Source organism: Sminthopsis crassicaudata, chromosome 3 (assembly GCF_048593235.1).
Source record: "Sminthopsis crassicaudata isolate SCR6 chromosome 3, ASM4859323v1, whole genome shotgun sequence".
Taxonomy (NCBI): domain Eukaryota; kingdom Metazoa; phylum Chordata; class Mammalia; order Dasyuromorphia; family Dasyuridae; genus Sminthopsis; species Sminthopsis crassicaudata.
Genome location: NC_133619.1, coordinates 128,920,649 through 128,947,356, shown reverse-complemented (window position 1 = coordinate 128,947,356; position 26,708 = coordinate 128,920,649). Strand labels below are relative to the sequence as shown.

The following is a 26,708-nucleotide window of genomic DNA, read 5'->3' as shown; positions in this document are numbered from 1 at the left end:
TGTCAATTATTAACTCTTTGAGCCCACTTTGATGAGAGTAAGTTTCACACGATGTTTCTCCCCCTCTCTAAATTACCTCAGATGTGGTAAATTTTCTGTCCCTCTTCCTGGGATGTAGTTTCCCTCTTTTATCTCTCCTTTCCCTTTTTCTGATACTATTCCCTTCCTTATACTATTCCCTGTTTTGTGTTATATCAGCAAAATCAAATTATCCATGTGGAGTTTCTGTATATCCACAACAGAGATACAGTTCTCAAGAGTTCTTTTGACCTTTTTCTGCTTCTCTTGATTCTTGTGGATGTAGATCAAATTTTTTGTTTAAGTCTGTTTTTTTTCTTAGAAACAAATGGAATTCCTCTGTTTCATTAAATGTCCATCTTCTTCCATGAAAGAAAATGATAAACTTAGCTGGGTAGCTTATTCTTGGTTGCAGTCCTTGTTCTTTTGCCTTTCAGAATATCAGGTTCCAGGCCCTTCGATCTTTTAATGTTTCCATAGTTTCCAAAATCAAAAATAAATTTCTTTGCTTAACATTAAAAACACAACTTATTGTTCTTTTAATTTTCCAGTTTTATACATTGCAACTCTCTACATACTTGCTGTTTTTCACATATACCCTTCAACTTCTGACTATTCTTTTACTGTCTGTACTCTAGACCTGGAATGGTTATTCTCCTCATCTCTGTCTCTTGGCTTTCCCCACCCTCTTAAATTTTTAACACAAATCTCACTTCCTGCAATCCAAACTTTCCCACTCTCCACCCTCCCCAACAATTAATATCATCTGACTGAGCTTACCTTCTTCTTATTATTCTTTTTTTTAAATTTACTTATTTTAACAATCTTTTAAAAAACATGGAGTTCAGAATCCTCTTCACCACCCTCAACACTATACCATTGGGAAAGCAAGACATTTGATGTCAATTATATATTTGAACTCATACAAATTGTATTTCCTTATTATCTACTTTGCAAAAGAGAGAGGAGGTGAGAAAGGAAGGAAGGAAAGAAACAAGGAAAGAAGGGAGAAAAGAAGGAAAGAGGGAGGGAGAGAGGGAGGACAGGAGAAAGCAAGAAAAAAAAAAGTTGTTACTCTGGAGGTGGCTTGTATTTTTTATTTTAAATCCATTAGACGTTCTTGGATCATGATATTGATTAGAATAGCTATGGCCTTCTAACTTATCATTATAAAATATTGCTGTTACTGTGTTCAGTGTTCTGGTTCATACGTCTTCCTAGATTTTTCAGAAGCTATCCTATTCATATTGTCTTCTATCATCATAGTAGTTCAACATATTAAAAATACTTATTTTATTTCTTCTGTGTCATATCAAACTACAAAATAATTTTGCTATAGAGCTAGAAAAAATAAGAGCAGAATTCATCTAGAAGAATAAAATTTCAAGTATATTATAGTCACATATTACAATTTGTTCAGTCATTTCTCAGTTGATAGACTTGAATCTATCTACTCAATTTCTAATGCTTTGTTATCACACACAAAAAAAAAAAAAAATTAAAATTAAAAAAAAATGTAGAACATTGTACATAGCCACAGCAACATTATATAACAATCAATTTTGATGGGCATAGCTCTCTTCAACAGCTAGGTGATTCAGGCCAGTTCCAGAGAGTCCTGTATAAAAGAATTGCATACATTTAACATAGATTACTTGCTGTCTAAGAGAGGAGATGGGGAGGAGTGAGGAAGAAAAAATTGCAACACAAGGTTTTGTAAGGGTAAATGTTGAAAATTATCTATGTATATATTTTGAAAATAAAAGGTTTTAATAAAAAAAACCTGAAAATAAATAAATTAATATTAAAATAAATAATTAATAATATAACAAATAAAATAAATACAATTTAAAAAATAAAATAACAAACTGTTGCAAATGTTTTGTACATGTAAGTATTTTTTCTTTTCCTTTTTTTTTCTCTTTGGATTCCAGAATTAGTAGTGATATTGCTAGGTATGTATATGCATGATTTTATATAATGTTTTATATAACGTTTTATAAATAATTCCAAATTGCTTTACAGAATGGATTGTTTCAGTTCACAACTCCACCACAAGGATATTAGATTCTCAAATTTTAAATATCCTTTTCTATATTTGTCATTTCTCTTTTCTGTCACATTAGCCAAGGTATAATAAGTTGGTACTTAAGTATCAGCAGTATCTTAATTTTCATTTCTCTAGTCAGTGGTGATTTGGAGCATTTTTTTTTCCATGTAATTATCAATAGCACTGATTTCTTCTGAAAACTGCCTATTCATGTTATCTGGCCTTTTATCAATCAGGGAATGACTGGTAATGTTATGAATTTAACTCAAATCTATATATATATATATATTTGAGAAAAGAGGCCTTTATAAGAGAAACTTGATATAAAATGTAGTCTTCCCACCCCCAGCTAATAATATTATTAGTAGTTTCATGTATCAGCTTCCCAATTAAGAACTGAAACAATTTAAGCTTATTGAGTTCTTTGTGATCTCTCTTTCATGTTCAAATTTCTATGCTTTTCTTGAATCTTGAGTTAGAATATCTATAGTTTTGTTTTTTTGTTTTTGTTTTTGTTTTTTTTTTTAATTCAGATTTGGTATTTTCTTTAGGAGTTCTTGAAAGTCCTCTATTTCATTAATATTCCTTCTTCCCCAAAAGTATTATACTTGTTTTTCTGGATAAGTTATTTTGATTTCATTCCTAGCTTCTCAGTCTTCTGAAATAACATAATCTTAGGCCTCCACTTCTTTAATGTATAAGCCTACGTCTGGCTCCTTAGTAATTAACATTTGATCTTTTTTCTTTCTGGCTTTTTGTGTTATTTTGTGCTTGACTTTGGATTCCTGGGAATTTTTATTTTGGGATTGTTTCAGAAAGAGATTATTGGTTTCTTTAAATTTCTATTTACCTTTTGGTTCTAGCATATTTGGATAAATTTCCTTTATACTTTCTAAAATATGGTGTCTATGTTTTTGTTGTTGTTGTTGTTGTTGTTGTTGTTGTTGTTGTTGTTATTTTTTGCTGTTGTTGTTGTTTTTGATCATCAATCATCCCCAAGATAAGCTCATCAGGTAATTTAAGAATTTTTAAATTATTTCTTTTTGATCTATTATCAGTTAAGTTATTTTTTCAATTAGACATTTAACATTTTCTTTAATTTTTTTTTTGACCTTTTTAAAATTGTTCCTTAATGTCTTTTAGAGTTATGAGCTTCTGCTTGGTTAATTCTAATTTTTAAGGAATTATTTTCATCAGTGAGCTTTTGTAGATGTTTTTCTGTTTGGTCAATTTTACTTTGTAAAGAATTCCTCAGTAAAATGTTGTACCCCTTTTTTCCATTTGGCCAGTTTTTCTTTTTAAGTAATCGTTTTGTTTTCAGGAGATTTTTGTGTCTATTTTTTTTTTTTTTTTACAATTTTTGACCAAATATTTAAAAGTTATTTATTTTCCTCCCTCACTTCCTTCCTTCCTCCCTCCCTTCCTTCCTTTCTACTTTCCTTCCTTCCTCCAGGGCAAGTGTTCTCTACACTGCACCACCTACCTGCCCCAAGATGTAATTTTCTTTGGTATTTTCTTGTACCTCTTTTAACCAAGATTTTAATTTTTTTTCATAATTTTCTTGCATCAGTCTCATTTTTCTTCCCATTTTTCCTGTATTCCTTTTATTCAATTTTAAAGTATTTCCTGGAAGAACTCATAAAATACTTTAAAAATTCACATTTTAAAAAAAAAAAATTGTTTTGAGGCTTTATTTTTACCTCTTTTGACTTATCTTTTTCTGAGTCTGTACCTTGTTCTTCCTTGTCCCCATAATGGATTTTTATTGTCAGCTTTTGTTATGTATTTATTTATTTATTTATTTATTGCTCATTTTTTTCCATCCCATTTCTTTACTTTTAATTAACTTTATGCTAAAAGTTGGCTCTTTTCCCAGAATAGGGAGAGCCCTATCCCAAGCTTCAGGCTGTTTTTTTTGTTGTTGTTGTTTTGTTTTGTTTTGTTTGCTTGTTTGTTTTGTTTTTGTTTTTGTTTTTTGTGGTACTATTTTCAAGTTACTTCTAGAGTGGGGAAGGGATTTAAAGTGGTTAATCAGGGAGAGTTCCTTAAATTTTCAGTGCTTGAAAGATTATCATGTCTTTGTTTTGCTTTTCTATTTCTAGCTCTTTATAAGCACAGGGCTTAACATATAATAAATCCTTACTAAATATTTCCAGACTTTAACTTTTACATAAAAGTTTATATAATAAATAGTAACAGACTTTATGATTTCATTGAAATAGAGGAATTTTCAGGCAAAAAAAACAAAAAAAAAAAAACTTCTACCAGCCTGGTTGCCTGGTTTATGAAAACATTAAACGTTTTCCCACTCATGACCCCTTTCCACCCAAGAAATTTTTGCATGACCCCAGGTATATAGATATATGACATAGGTAGATAAATCAAACATTACTGATAATAAATCATAATTTCATAATGCCCACATTTAGTTATAAGACCCATATGGGATTATGACAGTTTAAGAAGGTATGTAGAGTATTATTATCAAACTCAAATAAATATATGTGCCACTAATCTATACATAAAGACACCAGCTGGCCACATATTGTCCCACTTTTAAATTATAATATTATATGTTTTATTGTATTTTTATTTTATTTCATACTTCTAACTTATACTTTAGTCATCTTTGACATTTCTATCCTAAAGCATTAAGTTAAACTAATTTTCCCAATGTTACATAAAATGTCGGAATCTATAAATACAGATTATCCTCCCTTCAAGAAACTTAATATCTACTCCATCATACTAACCTTCATTTTACAATATATGGAGACTCTTTCAGAGTCATACTAGTAATATTCATTAAAAATATATTTTGGAACTAGGTTCATTGATTTTGCCAACAGTGCAATGTAGATTTAATCAGAAAGTTAAGTCCCCCAATCCTCTAGCCTGTCTTTTATTATGGGATAGTAGAGTAAAACAGATTGTAAAGGATTAAATGCAAATTACCATAAGCAATTTATTGACTCCTAGAAAGGAGCATATGTGCTTTCCTAATTATTTTAATAATTAACGCTTACATTATGTCCTCTCTCAGTGAATATAAAATATTTCCTCTTTAAATTCAATTATTAATTAATCCTTGAGTTATTGTTAGGAATAGGCAAATAATTCTATCTTTGACAGATAGTTGAGAAAGTGAATGATAAGAGGTTAATTTCCATTAGAGAGTTTTACAACTTGAACAAGCAAATATTTTAATTAAAAAGCCTGAGTCAGCTTCAAAATGAAGTCCCTAAGTTATAGGCAACAAGATGTACTTTCAGATGAAATTAGAAGGACATAGCATAAGTATACTTAATGTGAAGCCAAAGCAATTGATCATCCTGAAATTTTTAAATGATGGAAGAGATGAAGAGAAAAGAAGCACTGGAATAGAGAGAATCTTTCATGAATATCCTGAAGCAGCATTGAAAATAATGCAATTTTGCCATTGGCAGATGTGAAACAGGTGGAGAAAGAGACAGCATGGCACAATGAAAAGATTAATGAACTCAGACTGCAACCACCTGGTTCACATCATGGCCCTCTCATGTGCTAGCTGTGTGCTTAAAGAACCAATACTTAACATTACTGAGTTTCTATAAAATGGGGATAAATAATTCTTCAATATCCCTTTTACAATGTTATGAGGAGGACAACACTGAAAATGCATTGTTAACATAAAGTTAACGCGAGTTAGGAGAACTGATCTGGAAATTGTTGATATCATACCTGGCTGTGTGAGACTGAATTATTTTACAGTATTGTTGTGAACTCATCATGTTGTGAAACTTCAAGAACATCAAAATGCAATATTAATATGTCAGTACCTGACACATTGTAAGAATTTAAAAATATACTTTATAATATTACTTTAAGGTCCATAGAGTATTGTATATTATATGATCACGGTATTGATCACAATACTGTGAAAGAAATGCTTTTATTATCATTTTCCAGATGAGGGACCTAAGCTGAGGTTACATGCATTACCCAGGTTTACACCGCTGGTAAGCTTTTGAGGTTGGATCTGAAACCACTTCTTGCCTCCACCTTCAATACTTTGTCTACTATATCACCTACTTATTTATTTGTCTATATGTAAAATGTTACTTCCAATATAAGCCAATGGCACAGAATTGATGAAGAGCAATAAAATAATTTCTGACTATACAAAAGCCAAGAGAAAGGAGTATATAGAAAAAAAGTTAAAAGAAGGTAGTTTAAGTCTCTGTTCTCCTATTTCTTATCTATGTAACTATGTAGAATTTTTTAACTTTCTTAGGCCTCAGGTTTTTCATCAGTGAAATGAAAAGTGTATTAAATGAACTGGGTGGCCTATTGTCTTGTATGTTACAATGGAGTTACCTTCTTAGTATTGATATCAGGTGGACATTGAACCCTTTTCGACTTTCAGATTCTATGTTTCTGTGACAATGGGGGCCCATTTTGACTTATAGTACATGATTAAAGAGGGCTATAAACCAGGACCCTATGAAATACTTAATTTATTACTAGGTTGTAACTTAAACACAGTCAAGAAGAATAGTTGAGTTGGTTATTCCTTTTTTCTAGTGAGTTATCAAATGTCAAAACACTTTCTAGTTGTCTAGAACTAGTCCATTTGAACTTTGTCTACACAGGATAAAAACAGAATGAAAATTTGGCATTGATCTAGTTAATAATATACATATTCATTTGAGATAATTCAGGCTTCAAGGACTCACCAAACTGAATATTTTATTTAAAAATCTTCTCCATCTTTCATTGACTTGGACCTGTATAGAAGCAGCATTATTATTTTTTATTTATTTATTTTCTGAGGCAATTGGGATTAAGTGACTTGCCCAAGGTCACACAACTAGGAAGTATTGTGTCTGAGACCAGATTTGAACTCAGGTCTTCCTGATTTCAGGGCAATGCTAGATGTAGCATTAATGCCTTTCTCATAGACAAATGACAAATGACATAGACACATCATTCAATGCAGAATTCAATTTATATATATATATATATATATATATATATATATATATATATATATATATATATATATTTCATTTATCTTCAATTTTTATTTTTCTAGCATTCCTAAGATTTGAAAAGAGTTGTGAATTTAGTTTCATAATTCATTCCATTGATATTTCTACTCCCTCTCATAGAAGATCATTAATAATATTATTAAATGGAATAGGAACTTATATTAGGACCTTGATAGATATCATCTGTAACTGGATAAACTGCCATTGATCATTAATGTTTTTATACTCAATCATTCTCCTGCATAAATATCATAATCTTACAAGTTTAGGGACAATCATAATCTCTACAATCCAAAGTGGATAATGAAAAAGAGAAACATGAAAGCAGCTGAAATAAATCAAGAGAAAATTCAAAATGGGATGGGAGTGGTATACAGAATAAATAAAAAATAAGAAAAGTTAGGAACTAGAGTTTTTGAACCCAAGTAATATTTGGCAATAAGAAACTGCTCAGGCCAAAACACATTTTAAGCAAGACTATTCAAAGCAAAGTAAACTAATTGCAATAATAATAATATCTGTAAAGCTAATCATATTAGTTTCCAAATGGAAGAGAAACAGTTTTGCTTGAAAGTGGTCAGGAGGCAAATGAATGATGGAGTCAGTATTTTACTCAGAGTATATGCTCTCTATGATAAAGTAGATTATGACTCATCAGGCCTTTTCTTCCTTTGTAGTTCTTGTGCATGCCCATTTAAAAATCCCTAACAAGATCCTAGCAAATATTTGGAATTTACTGTTTTGTAAATACTATTGCACCCAACCAGTAGGTTGTCACTTTTGCTCTCCCTGATCCACACAACTACTTCTACCTAGTTCTACATGATCTTGAGGATATTGTTGATATCAATTGCATATGAATAATTACTAGAGCTCTTAGTTATGACTTTCTGCACCGTGGGCAATCATGACTATTGCAACCTAAAGGGGTTAATGGTCATGAACACCTTCAGTTGATGTATTATTAATGGGTGACACTACTCAGTAAGGGAAAACCACTGCTTAAGAGTCTGTCTATACCTCAGGATAGACTCTGAAAATCATTATGGAATTTCCTTATTGAATTGATAATACTATATAATTATTAAGAATAAGGAGTTGTTTCTTAACATATATCATCCAAGAAGCCTTATTACTGGAGATGTGAAGTAGGTGAGAATAATAACTTTTGAAGCAAACATGTGTTTGTGAAAAAGGAAGCTTAAAACTGAATTTGGTTTTGGCGAATTTATCAAACTCTCATCAAGGTATGTTTGATTTGGAACAAAGGCAATTTAGGTTACATGTAGTTGTTTTTCAAAATACACGTGATGTTTATCCAAGATCATAGAAGAAATCATTCTACTATTCCTGAAATTGAAGAAGAGATAAGATGAACTAAAGGTACAAATCAAAGACTATTAGAAGTGATCTTATCTAATCCTCAGTGTTACTGTCAGAATAGAAATCTGAGCTTATTGTTCCTGGTGAAAATCCAGGTTATTGAAATTTAGCCTCCCTCAGGGAATAGAAATCATTCTCTTCTAGAACAGGAACTCAGGAGAATTTACTAAGTAGAAAAGATATCTCTTAAACACTATAAACACTTTTTGTCTCCACACTCACCATCACCAGCCCACTCACCATTTTCATGAAAGTTTAAGCAACAAGAAAGAAAAGTTTCAGAGAAAGGATAAAGCAGCATTCTCAAAAGTTATAACACTCTGCCTTGTGTGATGTGATGCTGAGATACTACAGAAAACTCAAGAGCAATTGCTATGAACCTTGATATTATTAATTTCCTTTACTGCCAGGTCTTAATGCATAAAATGAAGTCCATACACAGAAAAAAACAATGACTACACAGAAACACAAAAGAGTAGCAACCTAGTCTATCTCATCCTAAATTGTAATATATCTCACAATTAACATAACCCCATAAGAGGTGCTCTAACCTTTGCTTGAAGATCATCTTTTTTTTTTTTTTTCTGAATGATTTGAAATGCTTTCCCAAATCTAGAGTATTGTCAGACTATGACTAAATTTGTTCTCTCTTTTTGTTTCAGACTTTAGTATAGAACAGTTATTTCCCTCTAAGTTTCCCATTATATCCACTTCAGTAACCAGTTCCACTGAATGAAAAGAATCAGATACAGAATCCTTTTTTTCTTATTGATTCCTCTACAGTTTGAAGTATAAAAGTATCAGAAAAGCAAGTCAAAAAGTTATTAGCTATACTGCTTTTACCCAAAGTCATACACACATACAGTCAAATTCATATCTTTTGAACTGAAATATATCATTTTATCCATAGCACCATGATGCTTCCCAAACCACTATATCATGTGAGTTGATTTACCTAGAAGCTTTTGGGTTTTTTTCCCACGTGAACTTAGAGGTCAGTTATCTTGAGATGATTATATTTTTCTTTTCTTCTCACTTTTCTTAAGTTCAATCTGGTCCTTCCTTCCCTGCCCTTTTCTGGCCTCTGGATTTTGTGAAAATATGAAAATATGGTCAAGTCTAAAGACTTCCCAGCATAAAAAAGATGTTTTTAGAATGAAAGAGGCAGAAATATGTCCAGGAAAGTATGGTCACAATATTGCCTACATTTTCCTATTGTAAGGAATCCTTTTTTTCAGGTCCAGTTAAATATAACATGCCTTTTCTTGAAAGTAAAGAAAACCAGTGAGCAACATTCCCAGAAGTATTATTGTTGTAAGGCTCAAGGTCAATACTATTTCACTTACTCTTGACAAGCCTTAGTTTGGGTCCTTCCAACAAACATTGTCTTTTTTTCAGTCATCAGCCCCACCTTGTATGATAATCATGCTATTTCAAATCTTGCCTTTCTTCTCACCATACATTAACCCCAGCCTAGTCATTATGATATTCTTCCCTCCCCCACCATTTTCCAAATGTGTCTAAATTTTACCCTTAGAGTCAGGGGTTCTCTTTGTGTTTGTTTGTCTGTTTATTTTTTTAAGTGATACTATTTCTTAAAAGTAAATGTAAAATTTTCTTTACCTACTGTAATAATATTCCTGGTCATCCTTCCTAGTTATACTGAGGTTGTTGTTGGCAAAGTGCTACAGTCTAGTTAAAATTGGGGTGTGACTTTATATTGCTTTGTATGTGACTAATGACTGATTTTCATAATTGTGTGGTATGCCATGGTTTGCAGTCACTGAGTATCACATTTCCTAGTTCCAAAATTTCTATGAATTCAGAGACAAAAGAATGTCTTCTTTTCTTAAAGTACAATGGCATATTATGAATAGTGATTTCTGTTTGAGGATAAAGCATAAAACTCAGAAATACGGGGGAGGAAATGTAAAAGTCACAAAGTTAAGACCTTGTATTATATTTCTTTGGACTCACTGCTTTCTTTCTCATTGACTTGCACTGGTAAATGAAAATGTTTTTGGTTTTCTTTTGCTTTTGTCTCTTAGTCTAGAAAAAATTCCTTTAGCAAGTTAGTGCTTATACATTATGAATATTTTTCCTTTTCATGATAAAATAATTTTTATAGCTATCTGTAGTTGTATGTTGAATTTGTCCATAGCATTAAAAATAGTGTGAAGTATAGCCCCTTTCCTCTAAATAGTGAAACATAACTTTCTTCAACAAAGAATAATAGGATTAGCTAAATTATTTTCAGTTGGAAAGATATATGCAAAAATGAATAAAGTGTGACAATTATGTTAATAAATTTAGCCAAAAAAATTCTATGCAAAATATCCAGATAATTGAAACAAAAGTAAAGAGAAGTGTATTTGGATACAATCTCAATCTCTTAGTATTTTTCTCTCCATATACTGGATCCATAAACTTTAGTATTCAAAATTTAGAACTAAAAGGAGCCTTTGGAATAAACTAGTTCAACTCTCCTCATTTGAAAGAAGAAGGATCTGACTCTCATAAAGGTGAAATTAACTGCTAAAAGAACTCAAGTACCTTTTTGTTGACCCAAACTAAAAATAAAACAAAACAAAGGAATGAGTATTTGGGCCTAGCAGAGAAAAAATGAGCCAAATTGAACAATTATTCATTACTGAACCTCAGTGTACATTGACACTTCTAATATAAATTTTAAAAGTATTAGTTTCTAAACAATGCATTGTGAACTTTGTATTATTGTAGGTAGTAACATTTTTTTCATTTTACATAATCAATAAACACTTATTAAATATCTAGTATGTACCAAATATGACTTAAACATAGTTGAAAGATAAAATATAAAGAAAAATAAAATGTGGTATCTTTATTTCTCCTGAACCTCTGTTTTTGTTTGTTTGTTTGTTTGTTTAGTACCTCTCAAGGCAGGAGTGAGCAATGAGTTCGGTTCATTTTTCATAGACAGAGGAAGAGATTTACCTATTGTGTATCCATGTAACCTGTTGTATAGCTCCTTCATATTCTTCATTTATATTTCTTATTTAGTTCATTGTCAAATATAGAAAATAATGGCAATGCCTCTAAATCTATACCTCTTCATACACTCTCTATTTCTACCAAGAAAATCACATTCCTTTCTGTCACCCCACGTTTAAGGCAAAACACATGTGTGTTATACTTTGTGTATATATCATAAGAGAATTTCTTCTTTAACAGTTATAAATCAGTATACAAACATTAATTTAGTTGGTACTCTTACAGTCAAATTGTTGTCTAACATTAAAGGAGGTGATCTGTTACTGAAGGATTTGAATCATATTAATATTGACATTAAAAGGTTGAAGTTAAATGAAGGACAGATGGCATGTTCTTTTTGGTTAAATAAATACAAGAATAGGCCTCATTATTTGCTCTAACATACAAATAAACATATTTTCATGGAACAGTTGAAGCACTCCTGATAACCAAAATCATCACTGTGAAGATAGTTGTAGTTTAGGCACCAACATCTGTTGCAGAGAATGAAAGAGTAGAACAAAGGTCTCACAAATTGAGTGAGAATATACCTTGAAAACAAATTACTTCAGTAAGTTGATGGGAACTTGAGAAAAGGAAATAATATTATGAAATATGAAAGAAAAAAAGTGTGATTATTCAAAATATGTATGACTGCACAGTACAAATATATATATATATATATATATATATATATATATATATATATATATATTTTTTTTTTTTTTTTTCCCCTAGGAGATAGTAGGGGTGTGCTAAAATAGATTCTAAATACTAAATATATTGAAGAATGAAATTTACAATAATACCAATAGGAAATTTATGGTTACTGGTATTGGAACATTTTTGAATCAATGTTAAGGGTGGATTCAATGACAATATATGATCTATTTACACATTTTGACCCTCTATCTACCTTTAATCTCACATTTGTAGTTGGCATCAGAAATTTCTAGCGGCTGATGAAATAGGATAGAGCCTTTGTGAATAGAATCTACTTCTGGTGGGGAGTTTTATTTTAAATGATATTTTCTTCCAATTACATCTAAAAACAAATTTTTACATTTGTTTTTGTTTCTAATTTCAAGTTCCAAATCCTCTACTTTGCTTCTTTCTAGTCCCTTGCCTTGGCATAGCAAGCAATTTGATAATAGATTATATATGTGCAAGCTTGCAAACCTATTTACATATTAGTCACACTATGAAAGAAAACACACACAAAAAATTACTAAAAAGAAAGTGCAAAATAGCATAATTTGATCTGCATTCAGATTCCATTAGGTCTTTTTCAGGAAGTGAAAAGAGTTTTTCATTAGGAATCCTTTGGAATTACATTGGAGCATTCTATTGTTAATAACAGCTAAATCATTTATGGTTAATCATTGTACAATATTGCTGTTACTCTATATGATATCGCAGTCTTTCTCCCTTCATTTTGCAATCTTCATGTTCTGAAAGTATACCATTTTTCATTTTTTAAAGCATAAGAATACTCCATTATGATCATGCACCATGACTTGTTCATCCATTCCTCAGTTTTTAAGGATCCCTTTAATTTCTAATTCTTTTCCATTACTAAAAAAAACTGTTATAAATATCTTTATATAAATAGATCTTTGTCCTTTTTTACAAATTTCTTTGAGACAGAGAGATAGTACTACTATTGTTGTGTCAAAAGGTATGCACAGATTTATAGTCCTTTGCGCACAGTTCCAAATTGTTCTTTAAAATGGTTGGATCAGTTCACAAATCCACCAGAAGTGCATTCATGTCCCAATTTTCAGTGGTAGTGAGTTGTGAGGACTCCAAGTTTTGCCATATATATTTTATTATGTTACTTTCCTTTAGATTCCCTGTGTACTTATAGTACAGTGTGTCATAGACCTTTGGGATTGTTGAGGTAGAGAAAAGGATGAAGGAAAAGGGATTTGTTTTGTACCAACCTTTCTTATCACATTAGTAGATGTCATTTTCTAAGAGCTAATTAAGTCTGGGCAGCCAATCTATATAAAATGATATCCATAAGCAGAATCATACTGTTAGAGCTTAAAAGGTAATGTAATAGAAAATATACAAATTACAAATTTCTCTGTTTATGTATTGAGTTGAAACAAATATCTGGAAGTTCAAACATGAACCAATTTTGCCTCCATTTTATTTTTGTTTCTTTGATTTTATTTTGTTTGCACAGATTTGTAGAAAGCATATCATATATGAAGTGTATTATATACTGAAAACATTGGGAAGATTACATCTTTGAAATTAAAATATTTAATAAAAAATGTTTGAGGTGGGGATGGAACAACATGGTGGAGATGACACGTTTCTCTCTGACCTCCTACAACGTCAGACTAATTAAGAATATCAAGTCTCTGAATTAGCTCTGCATTGGCAGAACCCAGAAATATTGGGAGTGCAATAAATTATCAGCAGAAGATAATTTCAAAGATAGCCAGAAAAGATCTGCTTCAATTGGAAACAGGAAGGAGGCAGCCAGTACAAGCAGCTGAGTACAAATGCCAGCCCCAATAATATCAGGAATGAAACAGGTTGCCCACTATCACCATTACTATTCAATATTGTATTAGAAATGCTAGCTTCGGCAATGAGAGGAAAAAGAGATGAAAGGAATTAGAGTAGATAATGAGGAGACCAAATTATCACTCTTTGCAGATGATATGATGGTATGCTTAGAGAACCCCAGATAATTAACTAAAAAGCTATTAGAAATAATCCACAACTTTAGCAAAATTGCAGAATATCAATTAAATTCACATAAATCATTAGCGTTCTTATACATCACTAACAAAATCCAACAGCAAGAGATACAAAGAGAAATTTCATTTAAAATAAATGCTGATAATATGAAATATTTGGGAATTTATCTGCCAAGGGAAAGTCAGGAATATATAAACAAAACTACAAAACACTTTCCAGACAAAGCCAGATGTAAGAAATTGGAAAAATATTAAATGCTTTTGGATAGATCAAACAAATATAATCAAGATGACAATACTCCCTAAACTAATCTATTTATTTAATGCTGTACCAATCAAACTCCTAAGAAATTATTTTACTGACCTAGAAAAAATAACAAAATTCATCTGGAAGAACAAAATGTCAAGAATTTCAAAGAAATTAATGAAGAGAAAACCAAATGAAGGTGGCCTAGCTGTACCAGATCTAAAACTATATTATAAAGCAGCAGTCATCAACACCATTTGGTACTGGCTAAGAAATAGAGAAGTTGATCAGTGGAACAGGTTAGGTTCACAGAACAAAATGGTCAATGACTATAGCAATCTAATATTTGACAAACCTAAAGGTCCCAGCTTTTGGGATAAGAATTCACTATTTGACAAAAACTGCTGGGAAAATTGGAAACTAGTATGGCAGAAAATAGGCATAGACCCATACCTAACACTGTATACCAAGATAAGGTAGAAATGGGTTCATGATGTAGACATATAGAATTATATTATAAACAAATTAGAAGAATATAGGATAGCTTACCTCTCAGATTTGTGGAGGAGGAAGGAATTTGTGACCAAAGAAGAACTAGAGAGCATTACTGATCATAAAATAGATAATGCTGATTATATTAAGTTAAAAAGTTTTTGTACAAACAAAACTAATGCAGATAGGGAAACAAATTGGAAACACATTTTTACATTCAAAAGATCTGATAAGTGCCTCATTTCTAAAATACATAGAGAATTAGTTCAAATTTATAATAGTTCAAGCTTTTCCCCAATTGATAAATGGTCAAAGGATATGAATACTTTATGAATAAACAGTTTTCAGATGAAAAGATTGAAACTATTTGTAGCCACATGAAAAGGTGCTCCAAATCACTGTTGATCAGAGAAATGCAAATTAAGACAACTCTTGAGATACCACTACATACCTATCATATTGGCTAAGATGACAGGAAAAGATAATGATGAATGTTGGAAGGGATGTGGGAAAACTGGGATACTAATACATTGTTGGTAGAGCTATGAACAGATCAAACCATTATGGAGAGCAGTTTGGAACTACGCTCAAAAAGTTATCAAACTGTGAATACCCTTTGATCCAACAGTGTTACTACTTGGATTATGTCCCAAAGAGATCTTAAAGAAGGGAAAGGGACCCACATGTGCAAAATGTTTGTGGCAGCCCTCTTTGTGGTGGCCAGAAACTGGAAACTGAGTGGATGCCCGTGAATTGGAGAATGACTGAGAAAATTATGGTATATAATGAATACTATAGTTCTTTAAGAAATGATCAGCCTGGAGAGACTTACATGAACTGATGCTATATGAAATGAGCAGAACCAGGAGGTCATTATATGGCAACAACAAGGGTATATAATGATCAATTCTGTTGGACATGGCTCTCTTCAACACTGAGATGATTTAAACCAGTTCCACTTGTGCAGTGAAGAAGAGAGACACCTACTCAGAGAGAGAACCATGAGAACAGAGTGTGGAACACAACATAGCATTCTCACTCTCTCTGTTATTTGCTTGTTTTTTGTTTTCTTTCTCGGTTTTTCTTTTTCTTCCTTCTTGATCTGATTTTTCTGGTACAAGATAATTAAATATATATATATATATATATATATATATATATATATATATATATATATATATATATATATATATATATATTTATGTGTGTGTGTATATATATATATATATATATATACACATATATATATATATACATATATATGTATATATATGTATATGTATATTACTGATTAACTGATTTACTGAATAACTCATTAACTATTGAAACTTGGAGACTTCACTTTTCTTAATCATAATGAGTATTATTTAATAAATGAATCAAAAATTCACTTTTCTTAGTCACTTATTTTTCTACAGAAAGAGGATTATAAGCCCACTGATTTGAAAACTTCTTTATGGTAAAATTCTGTGGTTATGAGCTTCTACATTTTCTAGCTACAACTTCTAGTTATTTGCAAATAAAGAGTAAACATCAATAAATTTGTTGGTAATTTTAAAAACATTGTTTTTGCAGCTATATTCATCTAAAATTCTATAGCTAACTCACCATCAAGCCAAAAAAGTTTCTTTTGTTTAAAGGCAATTGGGCTTAATCATTTTTTGTTAAACTTTTACTAGAATATCTTTTTCAAAGTTCAGTGAAAAGATAGCTGCAATTCATCAAATGAAATGAATTTTTATTATCAGTGCTAGAAATTTCTTGCATTTAAAACCTAAGCATTTACATAAAACAAATTAAGGTGAAGTATAGTAATCTCATTGTGATTTATAAAAATAAGCAATTCCACACACATCCCATTTGAAAATACATGGACTAAAGGTTCATAAGAAAGGGTCAGGATGTAGTCCTTAGAGGCAGCTCTAAACTATTAAATGTGAGGCAGAAGCTAATATTTAATGAAGAAACTTCATCATCTTTCATCCTGCCTTTTATTACCATGACTAGGAAAAGATCAGAACTGTTGGGAAAACAGTACCTTCTTTTATTAAGAGTCAGAACTTTATAAGTTTCACAAAGGCTCTTATAAAAATATGAAATATGGTAAAAACTGTGCAGAAGTAAATATATTATCTCTACAGATATTGTGTTCATGAGAAAGACAGAAACAAAGATATAAGTATATAAAAAATATAGATATAGAAAAAGATCTATATCTAAATTACAATCTACATCTAACTCACAAGATAGAGAAAGGAGCATAGGATCCTAGATTTAGAATTGGGTATTATTTATATGAGAGATCATCTGAAGTCTAAAAGCCTGAATTCAACAGACCAAAAAAAAAGGTCAACAGAATTTTGGCATTCTCAGTCATATAGGCACTGCAAAAGTTTGCAAATAAAGATATATTGAAGTTAGTGACAGAGAAAGCAGATCTTTGGTCAGCATACCATGTTGAAATATCAGAAAAAACAAGTTCCAGAACACACGCATCCCACACACAAAAGAAACAAAAGCAGAAATGACTAAAATTGGCTAGATCACAGTCCAAGAATTCAGTTTGAGCTAAAGGGTGAATCAAGGAACTACAAGGATAAGTTCTTTCTCCCTGCACACCCTTCTTCTTCTAAGTTTTTCCTCAATAAATAAAGGGGGAAACAAAAAGGAAGAAAAGAAAAGAAAAAAAAGAAAAAAGAAAAAGATGTGACCATGGGAGAAATTAGCTAGTTTGCTCATCTATGACAAGGAAGAGGAACTTTTCAGGAAAAGAAGTAAAGATCCAAGGAAATTACTCAATGATTTAAAAAAGTATAATAATTTTGAACCCCCTTGGATTACATAATAAAACATTGCAAAAAAAAAAAAAAAACAAACAAACAAACAGATTTGAAGTGGTAATCAAGATTAAAGCTTTGAAGAAAGTTGGCAATGCATAATGAGGAAAAGATGATTTCTTTCACATTATTACTTGCTTATTTGGAATTTTAGCTACCATGAAGTCAACATGTCAATCAAAGAATATTACCTTGGTTGATCTAATAGCTATAAAACTGAGCAAAATGGCAAAATATGGCATACAATGTATTCTAAATTTGTGCTTATATTATGAGTGAAAAGAGACATGCAAAATAATGTGATCACATCTCCTTTGGCACTGAAATAACAGACCTAGAGATTGGATTAAAAGGATTCCAATGAACAGTAATTATAGATACAATGCTGTAGGGTTTTTTTTTTTGTTTGTTTTGTTTTTTAATTTGAGCAACAGACATACTTACTGATAAGAAAGTAATTAATTAACTTGTTATGATATTAATATATAGCAACCACTTTGCAAAATTAAAGTACTATACAAATATAATCTATTGTTTTCTTAAATCTAATTGTCATTTTTGAACAATTTATTAACTCATAATAATTTAGTATTTTTTTTTTAATTTATAACCAATATTACTGTGAGATAATAGCATGGAATAAAAGATGAAAAACAGAGAAGTAATCTGTTTGTTAAGCAGTACTTATAATGAAGTAAATATGCTTTACATAATTCTCCAGGCAATTATTATTCTTTTTGGCAATGCTACCAAGTATAAAATATGTTATTGGAAATCTAATAGCATTGATATCTTCTAATTTGCAAATATGCTGGAATTAAGTACTAATGTATGGGGCACATAATATTGTGCCTATTATAAAAATTGAGTTGTTTAAATAAGTGAGTTTCAGTAGAATAAAATAGTTTGTTGTCCTTTATCAGGTCATTAATTATGTCTTTGAAATTTACACACATTTCATAAGGGTCCATTTTTTTTTCTTTTTTTTTTTTGCTCTTATATAATGTGGCTTCACAATTTCCATAAATATTCTTTTTCATATATTAAATGCAATTAGTAGTGATAAATGTTTTGCCTCATTAGTAATGAATTTAGACAGTCCTTTCTTTGAGGGATTCGAAATGAGGCTTATGTGTCCTTTGGTACTCACAACTATTTTATCACTAAATGACATATAATATCTCACTTAAAAGTGTTTTTTTTAAACTATTATTCATATAATAATTTAGTTCCATTTAAAAAAAAATAACCAATTAATTCACTCTCAATAATTTGGAAATCATGTAAAAGAAAAAAAAAAGAAATATTAATGTTTATAACAGCCAAATGAAAAAATAAATGAATGAAAATTATTCATTTAATAGGAAGTTGGGGTAGGGAGGGACTCTTACTAAGAACAAGATGTAATTACTTTTTTCACCCCTGTAAAAGGCCCTTGGTCCCTCCCTCCTTATTTCCTTCCCTTCCTCTGTCTAGATAGGGTAAAATACCTTACTTATACTTTTTTCTCCCTTCTTTGCACTTTTGAGCCCTCCCAAAATATCTTGAGGTTTACTGGCTAGATTTGTTTCTTAAGGAGCAGGCCTTAAACCAAAATGGACCTAATTCTAATTGGCCACCAATAGATCTTAGGCCAAGCCTCATTTGGCCATTGTTTGTGTCCCCATTGACTCAGATTGAATGTAAATAAGTCATTTCTGCTTTGGCTGGAAATGCTGAGAATCTTCCCCTCCCAGATTCATCCATTCATTTATTTATTTATTTGTTTAGATTTTTTTGGATTAGGTAAAACAGGAGATTCTTTGCCTCAATTGCTCTCTAGCCTTAATCACAGAATGGATGTCATCATATTCAAACTGATATGTGTTGAAAACATTAGCTTAAAAAGTCCAAAGTCTCCCTTTTCATCCAGGGCCATCTCCAATTATTTTGATCTATATCTGGCCACTAGACCTAAATGGCTCTGGAGGCAAAAGTAACTTTAGATGATTTTGCACAGTCCTCTCTCAAATTCAATTTACTTGTATGTCATGACATCATCTTCCTGATGTAATGGTCCAGTCAAGGAAAAAGGACAAACAATATCACTCTAAAATTACTTCCTCACCCTTTCCCATAGTTCTCTCACCTCTCTACTAGTCCAGAATACTTCTAAATTCCTATAGTTGTACTTGTTGCTTCCTCTTCAGTTCAGAAAAATTATCCAAAAATTGGGTTACAACAGAATAACATAATGATATGTATTGCTGGAGAAACTGAGGCAAGATAGAGATTAGAGATATTTTACTGGAGAGCTTAGATTAATTGGCTGGATTGGACTCATATCTCAAAGAATCCAGCATTGAATGTGAGTTTCCAGAGATTCTTATAGGACTTTAGTGATAAGGGAAAACAAAAGCAGAAGGCAGAGAGTACTGGTGAGCTGGAACTTTTTAGGAACAGACCATAAATTAGCTTGTGAAAGGGTGGTGGTGAGGATCATAAATTCTAATAACTTGGAAGGACTTAGGAGCCAGGATGTCTGAAATAGAAAATATGCTTACCTATCTTTAAATAACCTATCTGCAATTTATGGCTCTATGGAATGCTGATTGTCAGGTCTTGTTATCTCTGTCCTAATTTATATCAGTTCTAATGGTTAGGAGGGTGGATTACCATTGAGGCAGAGCAATTCAGGGAAACTGTGGCATAACAGATAATGGATAAAGGACAAGAAATCATGGCACGTGAGGATCAATATCTATCCTGAAAATTAGAATAATTTAGCAGAGGAGATGAATTAAGTATTTGAGTATTTGAAGTCTTTTTCACCTAAGGCAAAAGTGGAATAGGCTGTCCTGGAAGATTGAGGATTCTTATAACTAGAGATCTACAAGTGAAATCTGAATAACTCTTCCTTCCTTTCTCCCTCCTTCCCTTCATCCCTCTCTCCCTTCCTCCATCCCTCCCTCCCTTCCTTCCTTCCTTCCTTCCTTTCTTCCTTTCTTTATTCCTTTCTTTCTTTTTTGCTGAGGCTGGGGTTAAGTGACTTACCCAGGGTCACACAGCTAGGAAGTGTTAAGTGTCTGAGACCAAATTTGAACTCAGGTCCTCCTGAATTCAGGGCTGGTGCTCTATCCACTGTGCCACCTAGCTGCCCCCTCCTTTATTTTTCCATGATCTATGGCAGTGGTTCTTAAAATGTGGTCCAGAAAATCCTGGTAGGTTTCTAAAACTCAAAGTGTCTACAAATTTAAAATTAGTTTTTATGTCTGATAAATGTCTATAATAACTAACATAAACAAAACCTCTTTAGACAAATCCTCAATAATTTTTAATAGTATAATGGTATTGAGAACAAAATTTTGAGAATTACCAATGTAGAAGATTCCTGACTCAGCTATGGGTTGGAATAGATGAAATTTGGTATCTCTTCCAACTTGAACATTTTGTCATATCAGTTCATATGGAAAAAAATCATTTAGGGATAATAATGACTGCCATTTATATAATACTCTTATGTTTGCAAAATGCTTTATAAACATCATTTTATCCTCGCTAAAATCCTGGGAATTATCAGTATACTTTTTTTTTACAGATGAGGGAAATAAAAGAGTTAAGTGATTTGTTCAGTCATCCAGCTGAGTGTGTTAGGATTTTCCTAATTCCAGGTTCAGGTATCTCCATTATACCTTTTGCTATCCTGGTTTCTTCTGCCTGTAAATTTCAATTCTATTCATTACTAAGATTGATCACTGATATTCACTGAAACTAGGTCACCTTGATTCTAATCAGGCTCTTATTAAGAATGAAATCCTAGGCTATTCTTTGAGGATCATTTTTTTTTTTCTATCTATAAAAGGGCAATAATACTTGTTATTATCTATCTCTCTTGAGTTATATGTAAAAAGCTTACAAAAGCAATAATTAACATAAATTAAGGCATTATGTTTTTTCATTGAAGACTCTTGTTTAACAATTACAGAGTGAATCTGGCCTAGAACTGTCTGGTGCTCCTAAGTACATATTTGTTTATTTCTCTACAATATATTTTTAGAACTAGTCTTGCTTAGCAACAATAGATTTTCAATGGCATATCCTGACTACCAACCGCAGCATCAATATGCTTTGAAATAAAAATCATCAAAATGCAAATTAAAGTTACTTCGATGAATTTACTTTAGCAAAATATACCTAGAAAGAATTTTTTAAAAATCTTCACAATAGCATAAAGCAGAAATCTTTAGAAGCCTAAATGATGTGGGAGTTATTTTAAAAATAAAATTTGATTATAAATGTAAGAAGCTAGAAGTGTTTTTTGAAAAGCAATAGGACTATGGGAAAAGACGTGTTAAAATAACAAGTGCTAAAGCTCCAAATCTCAGCCTGTCTCTGGAGCTCTTTCTTAACAGAACAAACCTAGGCTGAACCTCAGCTGAATAATATTTTAATTCTTTCTTTAGTTTTCCCTCAGATCAAAACTTCAAAAGTAAAAAATCAGAAAGCTTAAGAAGTTCTATGGAAATAATAGGTAATTCTTAATTAACTTAACCAGCAACTCCAGGGAACAAAGATTTTGCAATCCTTGCTGTGGACCTGGAGGGATTTCAAACAAGAGATTTCTCACTTCTGCTTTTGAGGCCATTGGTGAACATATATAACATCATTCAAAGTCATTCCTGGTGCTACTTTCTTTTGGGAGACTTCAGAAAGTCATGTATTGAATTTGGACTTTATGAACTTCTATATAAAGGATTAACCAACTTTCATTTTGACATCTTGGCTTTATCTTCATGCCAGTATTATTTGGGGATTCCACATTTTATGATTCTGGTTTAACTTGGGCTAAACTTAGCCTTTCCTTAGGGGGAGATTAAGTAAAGGGACTAAGAATAGGAGTAGAAGAAAATAAACTAATTGCAGACATTGTACTAAGCACTTTGTTTACAAATAACAAATCATTTGATACAACAATCATTCAAGGAGGATACTATTATAATTCTCATTTTCCAATTACAGAAACTGACAGTGACTAATTAGCTTCTGGAGATTGAATTTGAACTCAAAACTTCCTGACTCCAGGCTAGCCCTCTATCTATTGAGCTTCCAACTGCTTCTATTTTTTTAGAAATACCATTTCTTTGATTAATAATAATTTAATTAATAATGCATATACTATGGTGATGTTTCAAAATTTTAAGTTTATAGGAATTTATACTATTCAGATGAATTAAAAAATTAGCTATTTATTGATTATGTATAAGCCCGAATAATAGTCCTGGATATACAAAAATGAAAGACTGTATGTGTCCTCAAAGAGTTCTGGAGAATAGAATAGATAAACAGATAATCAATTAACTGTGCAAGGATGATTTTTTAAAGGGGAAGAATTAAAAACTGGTAGGATTAGGAAAGGATTTCTGTTATTTAAGCATTTTTTTTTAAAGAACCAAAAATTTTAGAGGTAGAAGTATAAAAAACAAGATATATAGTGATGATAGAATGTAGCATTTAATCAGCATGAAGAAAGCATTGCCATAGAGTGTAGACAGAAAACAATGTGGAAAAGTAGGGTGGAGTACAACTGTGAAGAGGTTTAAAAAATATAACCAATTTTTTAAAATAACGGCAACTAGTAGAATTTATTAAATGGGGGAATGATACACATAGATATATTCTTTAAACCCTGTTGAAGACTAATTGGAGATGAGAAAGATCTGAGACTAGGAGATCAATTAAGAGGTTGCTGCAATATTCCAGTGATGAGGACTTGAACTAGGGTGAAAAGAAAAATAAATAGAGATGTGTGAGAGTCTATGGAGAGAGAAATTATATGATTTGGTAGCTAATTGGATATATAGAGTTAGGGATAGTACGAAGTCAGCAGTAAGATTTGTTGGAGTCCAGCTCCTGTAGTGATTGAATGGTGTGAAGTCAGGAGACCAGGCGAAATAATTTAATTAGAACTCTTCAAAGTTTATTGATCCAAAGATCATGTATGTATTTATATATGTATATATCTATATCTATATATCTATATATATATATATATATCTATATCTATATCTATGCTTATAGATATAGATATAAATATATATATATGTTTATGTATATGTATATATATAGATATAGATGTGGATATAGATATATACCTCTCAGGGTCACACAGTTAAGAAGTGTTATGTGTCTAAGGCCAGATTTGAACTCAGGTCTTCCTGACTTCAGGGCTGGTATTCTATACACTGTCCCACCTAGCTGCCCCCAATCCTATTCCTATTTCTTGATGAAACCTTCATGTTGACAGTCATATGTGTATTCATATAATATGTACCAATCATGTCTCTAGCCATTAAAACATATAGTTAAACTGTCAAACCTGTCAACTAGATATTAAGTACATCTTCATATATTTTCAGCATATGTTTACAAGTAACAACAATTAATTATTTATTTTCAAGATGTCTAATTTGTATTTTTAAAGTACGCTTAAAGTTTGGATAAATGTTATGTTGTTTGACTACATTTTTTCCAATTAAACTGATTTGGCTTCCTCCCTCAGTCCAATCTGCTATCCCTCTTTTCTAGATTGCTATATCTTTCTATGAAAGGTCACTTGGAATCTTAGTTATTCAGGGGAAGATGCTTCTTATATTGCCACAAAATTAAATGGAGAAGTTGGGGATAATTCTGTAATCGGAATGAATATAATCTTGAAAATGAGTGCTACTGAAAGGTTTTAAGAAAATGAATTTGTTTCTGCCATTACATTTGAGTAATTTCAGGAAAACACAGCAAGGAAATCTGAAAATGACTCATCATATGATATTAACTTAACTCTTAGCTACACAGTTTAAGTCTATTATAAAACACTTCCCCTAAAACCAGAGATGGGATTATAATATAGGTCAAATCATGTCTCCCATGGACATCTATTTCACTATATCATGACAAATGTATCATAAGGGTATTAGTTTTGCTCCATTACACTTGCTATGGCAGAGTGGCTGCTGTTATTCAAAAGTTCATATATAAATTAGGAGATAATGACCAACGGTCATTATTTCCTGCAGATAACTCTATAGTTGTAGAGTCATTAGCTATCAATGATTATGTCCTTTATGCTGTAAGGGAAATCCTATATCTTTTTTAAAAACAAAACAAAAATCTATTTTAAAATAAATCAGGCACTTTCTGTATGTAAGTTATTCTACTGAATTCTTAGAAGAATATACATGAATAAGACATAGTCCCTAAGTGCAAAGAGCTTATGGGTAGATTTTTTAAAAGCACATATACAAATATTTCTAGAACTGTGAACTAAGTTTATGAGAAAATTAAAGGAGAGTTATGAAGTGCTTGTCAAAAGAAATTTCTTCTAACTGGAATGATGAGGGAAGGCTTCCTAGAGTACATAAAACTTAAATTAAGGTTTAAAACTTTAAAATAGGCAGAAGTAGAAAAAAAAAAAAAAAGGCATCTTAGGAATTGGTGGTGAACAAAGGCATAGACAGAAATGGTGAAGTATAGGACATTTGTGCATAAAGACCAGTTGTATTTAATGAACAAAGCAGAGAGAGAAATGTGGAGGAGAGATGTCAGCAACTCATATGTGGAATATCAGAAAGGAAGAATCAAAGATGACTATGCATAATTTTTTGTGACTTGAAAGATAGTAGTAAAATTAAACAAAATAGAGAAATGGAAAAAAAAATCAGTCAATCAATTAGCAGTTAGTGTGTCATGGAAGCATTTATTAAGTTAAGCACTTAGTATATGTCAAATACTGTATAAAGAAAGGCAAAAATAATACTAGCCCTCAAGAAGGGTACTTTCCAAAGAAGGATCCAACACATAAATTTATACATACATACATACACGCACATATAAAGGTATAAACTAGGCGCATGTGTGTGAAAAAATACATATGTATATACTAGTTGTGCATGCGCACACACACACACATCTAGAGAGAGACAGACATCAGATTTTGGAGGGAGGGTGTGAAATAACGAATTTGATAAAATGAAAATTTTTTTTTTCTGAACAAAATGCATCACACCTGCATAGGAAACAATTATAACATTTAAGACAATCTATGGATGAGATTTATTTTTAAAAATCAAGGGAAAACAAAGTCACATTAGGAAGAAATGGATATTTTGAGTCAAAATAACAAAATTATTATTCTTCAAAAGTGGAAGGGCATAGAACACTTTAAATTTACCATCTGCTGCAATAATAAGCTCAGTGAAATAGCAGATGCCATGGCTATTTCTTTCTAGTCAATACCAAATGTAACAAGTGGTTCAATTTTTCACCAGAGGACAATTTATGTGTTTTTGCTCTAAAAACCACTAACCTTTCATTTGGATTGCACATACTTCCCAAGGCAGAAAAGCAGACTCTCTCAATGATATTTGTCTCATTGTAAAAAAAAAAAATGTAGTGAATTATTGAGGACAGATTGTGGTTAAGCCAATTTATCTTCTTTCATAATCCCTTTAAACTATCAATAATCAGTCACAAGGGAAGAGGAATTAAGGAGATTTGATTATTACAAAACCAGACAATCAAAATCACCCCTCATTTTGATATTTTTTTTTTCTCCTGAGCGTCAGTGTTATTCCTTGTCACCACTGATATTTCCCATTATCAGCTATATATCATATTGACAAATATAAAAATACTCTATTCTAGACAAAAGAACCAATATAATGTATTTGTGTATAAATTTGCCTATATGCAGTTTTATGATGAATATCTATATGTTCATACATAAACATAGACATTACAGGGTATCCCAAAATTCTCAGTGCAGCTGTAAACTATTTAAGTTAAAATTGCAAGAGACAGCTAGATGGTACAATGGATTGAACACTGGCCCTGGAATCAAGGGAATAAGAGTTCAAAACCCAATATGGATACTAACTAGCTGTATGACCCTAA

The 26,708-nt window shown here is 31.4% G+C and overlaps 1 long non-coding RNA gene across 4 annotated transcripts in view; it reads left to right on the top strand.

The window, feature by feature from the left end:
- The window catches only part of LOC141564915 (uncharacterized), a 247,167-nt gene that overhangs the window by 52,728 nt on the left and 167,731 nt on the right, over positions 1 to 26,708 (top strand). The window lies entirely within an intron of this gene.